The sequence below is a fragment of the Cynocephalus volans genome, chromosome 4, assembly GCF_027409185.1.
Source record: "Cynocephalus volans isolate mCynVol1 chromosome 4, mCynVol1.pri, whole genome shotgun sequence".
In the NCBI taxonomy this organism is placed as follows: domain Eukaryota; kingdom Metazoa; phylum Chordata; class Mammalia; order Dermoptera; family Cynocephalidae; genus Cynocephalus; species Cynocephalus volans.
Genome location: NC_084463.1, coordinates 33,330,340 through 33,338,889, shown reverse-complemented (window position 1 = coordinate 33,338,889; position 8,550 = coordinate 33,330,340). Strand labels below are relative to the sequence as shown.

Below are 8,550 nucleotides of genomic sequence, written 5' to 3'. Positions count from 1 at the left end.
ATAATTAAATTAGGTGTCATTCCACTTGCAGGAGATGATAACTTATTTATCTTATGGATCAGGAAAGTAAAAAAAAATCAAGCCTTTTGTTTTTCAGAATGTAACCTATAATATCATTCCTGATTTTTAATGTAATGGAGGCAAATGGAATTATTTTCAAGCTAAATTTTTTCTGCTTGTGATGTTGGGAAATTTGCTTTGTTTTAACAGAACCTATAGCTCATTTTTAAGAAATGGAGGATAATATTTGATTAGCCAAAATATAAAGGAGTACTGCGTAGTATATATGATATAATAAGTATAAGTGGGTGAAATTCTCACCTTGAGACCAAAAGCTTTCTGTAATTTATTAAGACACGGTAATCATATGATGAAGACTGTGATTTGGACAGCTTTATGTCCAAGAAATTTTTATAATAATTTTTATTTCAATTTAAGATACATTTATCATCAGTATTAAAGTTGATGTAAATGGGAATTGATTTGACTTCAGAATTTTTATATAAGACATTTCTTTCTCCTTCCTCTTATATGAACAGGCATATTTCAATGGCCAAAATGGAACTTGAGAATTCCAGCACCATCACTGAGCTGGTCCTGGTGGGATTTTCCAATCATCCGCAAACTGAGTTTCCCCTCTTCTTCCTGTTCTCTGTGGTCTACTTAGCAAATTGTTTTGGAAACACAGCTGCTATCATATTAGTAACTCTGGATCCCTCTCTCCAGACACCCATGTATTTCTTCCTCTGTTATCTAACCTTTCTCGACATTTTTTTTTTTAGCACAGTTGTGGTCCCCAAGATGCTCTTTAACTTTCTTGTAAGCAGAAAAGTGATATCTTACAACTTCTGTCTTGCTCAGACCTACATCTCTTCATTCCTGGAGGCAACTGAGTGCTTCCTCCTTGCAGTGATGGCTTTAGATCACTATGCAGCCATTTGTTACCCACTGAGATATCTGCTCATCATGAACTCATCTGTGTGTGGCACCGGCTGTGGGAACCTAGACCACTGGCTTTCTTGCTTTAGTGGTTCCCCTCTACTTCACAATCCTCCCACTCTGTGGTCATTATGTTGTTGACTATATTTTCTATGAATTGCCCATCCTTCCTCACGCGTTCTGTGTGGATACATCCCTGCAGGAAATTATGATGATCACAGGAGGTGCTGCAACAGTATTGTCCCCCTTCCTCCTTATTATTGTCTCCTACCTTCGTATCTTGATGGCAGTGATGAGAATAGACTCAGTTCAGAGCATGAAAAAAGCCTGTTCAACATGCACTTCCCACCTGAATGTGGTGACCATATATTATGGAACAGGTTTGATCAAGTACATGAGGCCCAAGTCCCTTTACTCAGCAGAAGGAGACAAACTGGTCTCCGTGTTCTATGCAGTCATCAGCCCTGTGCTGACTCCTTTCATTTACAGCCTGAGGAACAAGGAAGTGAAGGGAGCCATGGGAAGAGTTACAGAAAGACACACCAAAAAAATGACGTGCTAGAATCTTTAGAAATTAAAGACATTTGTTTGTATTTTCGACATGTGCACATCCCAATTCTGTGAGACTATAATCATTACAGGAAATTCCAATTTAGCAGACAGGCAGAAGGAGATGGTCATCACATTTTTACAAATCTCCCCAAGTGTTTTCTAGTTAGATTTCTCCTCTCTGTGAATAAACATATGTAGATGTTCATTTATTAAGTGTTAAAACATTGCTATGTCAGCTTAATCAAATACTATGTTAACATATCTGTGAACTTCCATGTCAACAATATTGTCATTGCGTGCAGTCGCGACCTCTACAGTATTTTATTTTATTTTATATTTTAGTATAAAGCATAGCATGATGTTAAGTCATTTTACTTTTGTACATACATGTTGCACTTCTTACTGATAATGGAGAAAATTTTCCTGCATTACACTGTTCAGCTAAGTTGCACCCATCCCTTTAAATGGCATGAATATCAATGTCGTCATCTTTGTTGTCAGACTTCACAGTGACAACTTTCAGTTCACTGGCAGACTTCGAATTCACCATCTGAATGTTCTCATCATCAACATTTTCTTCACCAGCAGAGAATTATCTTCTATTTTCTATTCATTTTCAAGACTTTGAATTATGATGAGGTGCCAGTTCCTATCCCACTCTTCAGCTGCTCCTTGTTGAGAATGTCAATCTGGAGATGAGTCTGAGCTCTTTTCAAAGGTAAAAGAAAGTAAAAACAATGTAAATTATGAAATACATAAATTACTAAATCATACAAGTGGAAAATATCTTAAAATAATTAATGAAAAATTTTTAAGGGAATGTAGAATCCTGGTCTAATTTTTCTATATTTTGGTTTTGTATTTATGTAATCTTTTGCCTAAGGTTTTAATAATTTTAGAAAAAGGATGTGCTTTTTTAAAATTGAAAAAACTATTTTTAATTACTTGAATTTCAGTTTGCTCCATATACAGGACAGCTCATGTAAATAAATACTAATGGTTACTTCATCTATTTACTCTATGGACATTTAGATATATTGACTACAATATATCTACAACTGTGGTATTTCAATGGATTATATACTAATTAATTTAATATTGCTGAATTTGGAGTCAGGCTGCAAAGTTAATTTCAGGTTTGACGATTTATTTGCTCTATGCCCTTTATCAAATAATTTTTCAGTGCATCAGTTTCCTACTTGAAAAATCAGGAAATGTATCATATAGCTGTCGTAAAGGTGAATACGTATTATATACACATAACATAGTAAAAGCTTATTCACATTAGATGCTGTCATTTTCCATCTACTATTGAGTGAGAACGATTTCATCCTAAATTTAAAAATAACATTTTAAAAAGAGAAATGCGTATCAATTTCACGGAATAGACAATCTTTCAGACTGTCTTTACTAATCACTTTTTGAAATTGATGTTCCCATAAAAGTGGAAAATCCTCTTCGTGCAGCCAAGTAGTACACTTAGGATATAAGTAAATACGGGGTAAATATGAGGCCCAAAGACTTAACATCTCGGGCCGGCCCCGTGGCGCACCCGGGAGAGTGCAGCGCTTGGGAGCGCAGCAGCGCTCCCGCCGCGGTTCGGATCCTATATAGGACTGGCCGGTGCACTCACTGGCTGAGCGCGGTGCAGGCGACAGCACACTAAGGGTGGCGATCCCCTTACCGGTCACAAAAAAAAAACAAACAAAAAAACCGCCCCCAAAACAAAAAACAAACAAAGACTTAATATCTCTAGTTAACCTAATGCATACCTGTGTCTAGGGGATGACTGCAGCTTCTCCATGTGTGCATGGCCTCTGACTTCTTGTGAAAAATTTAGTGCTAAAATATCAAAGAATCTGTATTTGTTCCTCTGTCATATAATTTTACTATATTCTAATATACAAGAGAAAAAAAGAAAGTAAATCTTAGCGTGGAGTGTGACCGTAGGTGCACAATTCATAATATTGCCTGCAATATCTATGTCTCCATTACAACATTGTGCAAACATGCATGTGGATATTTTTCTGTGCCCCAAATTCTATATGGTCATTTTGCAACAGTAATATTTTAGTGACTTTTGTGAAGGCTGCACTGTCACTGCCATGATCCAAAGCATTGCCATTTTACAAGCATAATTACATGTTGGCATCACAATCTGCTCTCATAATCATTGCTCCAGCAAGTGAACCATTCTGAGAAAATGGTTTGAAAGGCGAAAACCTTTGTGTATAGAATCAGAAGGCCTGAATAAAATCCTAACTCAAATCAAATTTTGTAAACCATTGGGCCCATTTTGTTTAACTTAAATTTGATGACCAGGCTATCTTTAGTTCATTGCAAATTGATCATTTGGTAATTCTAATGATTCTTTCTCTCACGATTTACAGTCAGCAAACAATGCAAGAATGTTCTGTGAGATTGTGATAGTGATTAAGTAAATCTAGAGCAAACATATATGCAGTAAAACCAATGTGTTCCTTTCTGTTATTGTGTAAAATAGCAATATATTTGGTTAAATGACTTAAATAGCATCATATAAATGTGAATTAGTAGACCTTGTTTAATTTAAATCAACACTGACCCAGGTTATAAGTTATTTTTTTCAGAGAGTCCCTAGAGGACCCATCTTTTCCATTTTAATCCCATGCTCAGTGTTTAGCTACCTCTAAATGAAAAGTTACCGAGAGCAAGCATTTTGTCTATTATCTTGTGATCTCCATTATTTGTTACTATTCTGGCCTTATATAAGGAACACAAAATAAATCATTTTAATATCTTATATAATCTCTGTTAAAACCTTTTGGAAACATTTGAGTTTGTCTAAATTTTTTACTTCATTCACTATCTGATTGACTCACTCTTATTTTTGCTTAGACCAAATTTTACCCCCATATCGTAAATGAATTTTGGACTGTCTGCCAGTTACATATGGTTATAGAAAATTTAAGCTATTTTGCGAACAAGTCTGTTACTGAAAACCAAAAGCAAGAATACAGATGGACAAAGAAATGCAATTATTGGAAGATGTTGTATGAAGTCAGATTCCCTAAGGATTAATTATGAGAAACTTTTCTGTTCAAGTAATGATAGCATAGTTGTTCCAGAAATCTTAATGAAATCACATTAGGGAAAGAAGTTTTTAAATTTTTGCTCAATACTACTACACGCATAAATGAAGACAACTTTCTAGAAGTTTAAACACAAGTCTGAAAGTTCAACATATTTTTATGGTCTCTCTCTCTCTCTCTCTCTCTCTCTCTCTCTCTCTCTCTCTCTCTCTCCCCTTTCCCAGCTATGAGTGAGAGAGAACATGTGGTATTTCTCTATCCTTGTCTGCATTATTTCACTTAAATTAACATAATTTTCTCCAGCCTCATCCATTTTGCTGCAAATGGCAGAATTTCATTCTTTTTTATGGCTCAGTAGTATTCCATTGCGTATATAAATCACATTTTCCATATCCAGTTGTCAGAGCAAACCTAAGGATACTAGAAATGGGGATAGTGATAGGATGGGTAAAGGGCACAAAGAAAAATCATGATTTGAAAGAATGAGTATGCTAATAAAAATAAAATAAAAAAATAAATACATGTCTGGATCTTAAAATACAGTTTGACTATTTGAGATGAGCTAACTGTTCAAATAAATTAAATAAGTTAAGGACCCACTAAATTGTTTTTCTGTCGCTTACAAAGAGGGCCAGCTAGTGTGTGTGTGTGTGTGTGTGTGTGTGTGTGTGTGTGTGTGAGTGAAAGATATGTGCTTAATAATTCTTTGTTGTGACTTCTAATCAAATAAAAATTTAATACATTGCTGAGTTTGTGGACGCAACAAGTATTTTAGTCTTTTTCAGCATTGCACCACAAATTAGAGTTATCTTCTTAGTCCCAAATATTAACAATGTTTAGTCATACACAAAAAAGTTTTATATCTAGTCCTTTTTTATTTTACATAAATATTTTATAATTTCTTCCTACTTTAATAGGTTATGCTTGAAAACTAAAAATTACATACATTTACCTTATACAACATTTTTTAATATATGCATATATCATGAACTGTTTCAGTGAAGCTATTTAAGACATCCATCACCTCACATATTATCTTTTTGTGGTCAGAACATTTATGATCTACTCTCAGCAACTTTCAAGTATACAGTACATTATTAGTAACTTATAGTTACCATAATTATCTATAGATCTCCTGAACATATTAATCCCATCTAACTGAAAGTTTTACCATTTAACCAATGTCTCCCCATTTTTAACCGCTGGCAATCACCATTCTACTCTCTGCTTCTACAGATTCAACTTTTTTAGATACCACATGTAAGTGAGATTATGTGGTATTTGTCTTTCAATGCCTTGCTTATTTCACTCAGCATAATGTATCCCATGTGCAAGCATGTAGCAAATGGCAGGCTTTTAGAACTGAAATAGTATTATATTGCTTATATATATGAGATCACATTTTTTTTATCAGTTCACCTGTAGAAGAACACTAAAATTGACTCCCTATTTGGCTATTGTGAATAAAGGTAATGTAAACATAGGAAAGCAGATCTCTCTTTGACAAACTGACTTCATTTCCATTCGATATATCCCCTGAAGGGAGACTGCTGGATCATACGTTAGTTCTAATATTAATTTCTTGAGAATCCACCACATTGTTTTCCATAATGATTGTAATAATTTACATTCCCACCAACAGTGGATAAGGATTTCTTCTACTCTACATCCTGGCCAACATTTCTTTTCTTTTTTTGATAAAAGCCATTCTAGAAGGTTGAAGTCATATCTCATTGTGGTTTGTTTTGAATTTCTTTGATGATTAATGATGCTTATCTTTTTTAAAATGTACCTGCTGGTCATTTATACGTCTTCTTTTGAGAAATGACTATTTGGGTCCTTTGCCCATTTTTTTTTCTTGTGGTAAACTATATATAACGTAACATTTGCCACATCAAGCATTTTTAAACATACGATTTCGTGGAATTAGTTACATGCACAATGCTGTGTGACCATCACCTTTGCCAAAATTCTTTGTCATGCTAAACATAAACTCTATACCCATTACACAATAACTTACCATTATTTCTTCCCTCTAATTAGTGACCTCTAATCTACTTCTGTCTGAAATCTTTCTTTCTTATTAATGTATTTCTTCTTAATTGACCCATGGTAATTGTATACATTTGTGAAGTACAATGTGATTTTTGGGTAAATGTATACAATGTGCAATCATCATATCAAGATAATTAGCATATCTGTCACCTCAGACATTCATTACCTCTTTGCATTGGGAACACAATTAAAAATTTTCTGCACTACCCACTTGAAGTTATAGAATGATTTGTCCCAGTATTGCTACAGAGCACTAGATCTTATTCTTCCCATCTCTCTACAACTTTGTACCAGTTGACCAGCTTCTTCCCATCCCCCTTGTCCCTTCCATTTCCAGTCTCCAGTAACCACAATTCTACTTCTATGAGATCAACTTTTTTAGCTTCCACATATACTGAAATATGCAGTATTTCCCTTTGTGTGTCTGGCTTATTTCACTTAATAGAATTTTATCCAAGCTCATCCATGATGCTGAGAGTGGCAGAATTTCACTCTTTTTTTTATGGCTAAGTGCTTATACCACATTTTCTTTATTCAGTCATCTGTGGTGGACATTTACGTTGTTCCGTGTATTGGTTATTGTGAATAGAACCACAATAAACATGGCAATGCAGGTATTCCTCTGACCTGTTGATTTTTTTTCCACTTTGGATATATACTCAGCAGTGGAATTCCTGGATTGTATTGTATTTCTATCTGTGGTTGTTTGAGAAACCTCCATACTAATTTTCATATTGGCTGTACTAACATACATCCCCACCAACAATCTATAAAATTTCCTCTTTCTCCACTTCCTCACCAGCACTTATTTTTGTCTTTTTGATAATAGCCATTCTAACTGGGGTGAGATGACATCTCATTGTGGTTTTGATATGCATTTCTATGATGATTAATGATGTTGAGTATTTTTTTCATATACCTGTTGATCATTTCTATTTATTCTTTTGAGAAATATCTATTTGGCTCATTTGCCCATTTTTAAATCAGATTATTATTATCATTATTAGTTTTACTATTCAGTTGTTTGAGCTCCTTGTAAATTCTGGATATTAATCCCTGTCAGATGCATACTTTGCCGATATATTCTCTCATTCTACAGGTTATTCCTTTGTGCTGTTGATTATTTCCTTGGTTGTGCAGAAACTTTTTAGTTGGGATAATCCCATCTGTTTATTTTTCCTTTTGTTGTCTATGCTTTTGAAGTCTTGTTTTTAAAATCTTTGCCCTTTCCTATGTTTTGAAGGGTTTCCCCTTTGTTTTCTTCTAGTAGTATTATAGTTTTGGGTATTGCATTTAAGTCTTTAATTCACTTTGAGTTGATTATATGGTGAGAGATAGGCATCTAGATTTATTCTTCTGTACATGGATCTCCTGTTTTCCCATCATTTGTTGAAGAGATTGTCCTTTCGTCAGTATGTGTTCTTAACTTCTTTTTATAATATCAGGTTACCATAAGAACATGTGTTTATCTCTTGGTTCTCTATTCTGTTCCATTAGTTGGTATGTCTGTTTGTCTACCAGTATCATACCATATTGATTACTGTAGCTTGGTAGTATATTTTGAAGTCAGGGAATGTCATGCCTCTAGCTTTGTGCTTTTTGCTCTGGATAGCTTTGGCTGTTTGGTATATTTTGTTGTTTCATATATATTTTTGGATTACTTTTCTATTTCTGTAAATTATGTCATCAGTAGTTTGATGAGGATTGCATTGAATCTGTACATCATCTTGAATAATATGGTCATTTGAAAATTCTGATTCTTCTAATCTATAAGCAGAAGATATCTTTCCATTTTTTGTGCCATTAATTTCTTTAATCATTGTTTTATTGTTTTCCTTGTAGAGATCTTTCATGTGCTTTTTAAAATTTATTCCTAGATCATTTATTTATTTTTTTTTGTAACTATTGTAAATGAGATTACTTTCTTGATTTC

General features: G+C 34.1%; 1 pseudogene; it reads left to right on the top strand.

The window, feature by feature from the left end:
• Nucleotides 1–558: 558 nt before the first annotated feature.
• LOC134375949 (olfactory receptor 10A7-like) lies at nt 559–1,501 on the top strand (annotated as a pseudogene).
• The last annotated feature ends 7,049 nt before the right edge of the window (nt 1,502–8,550 follow it).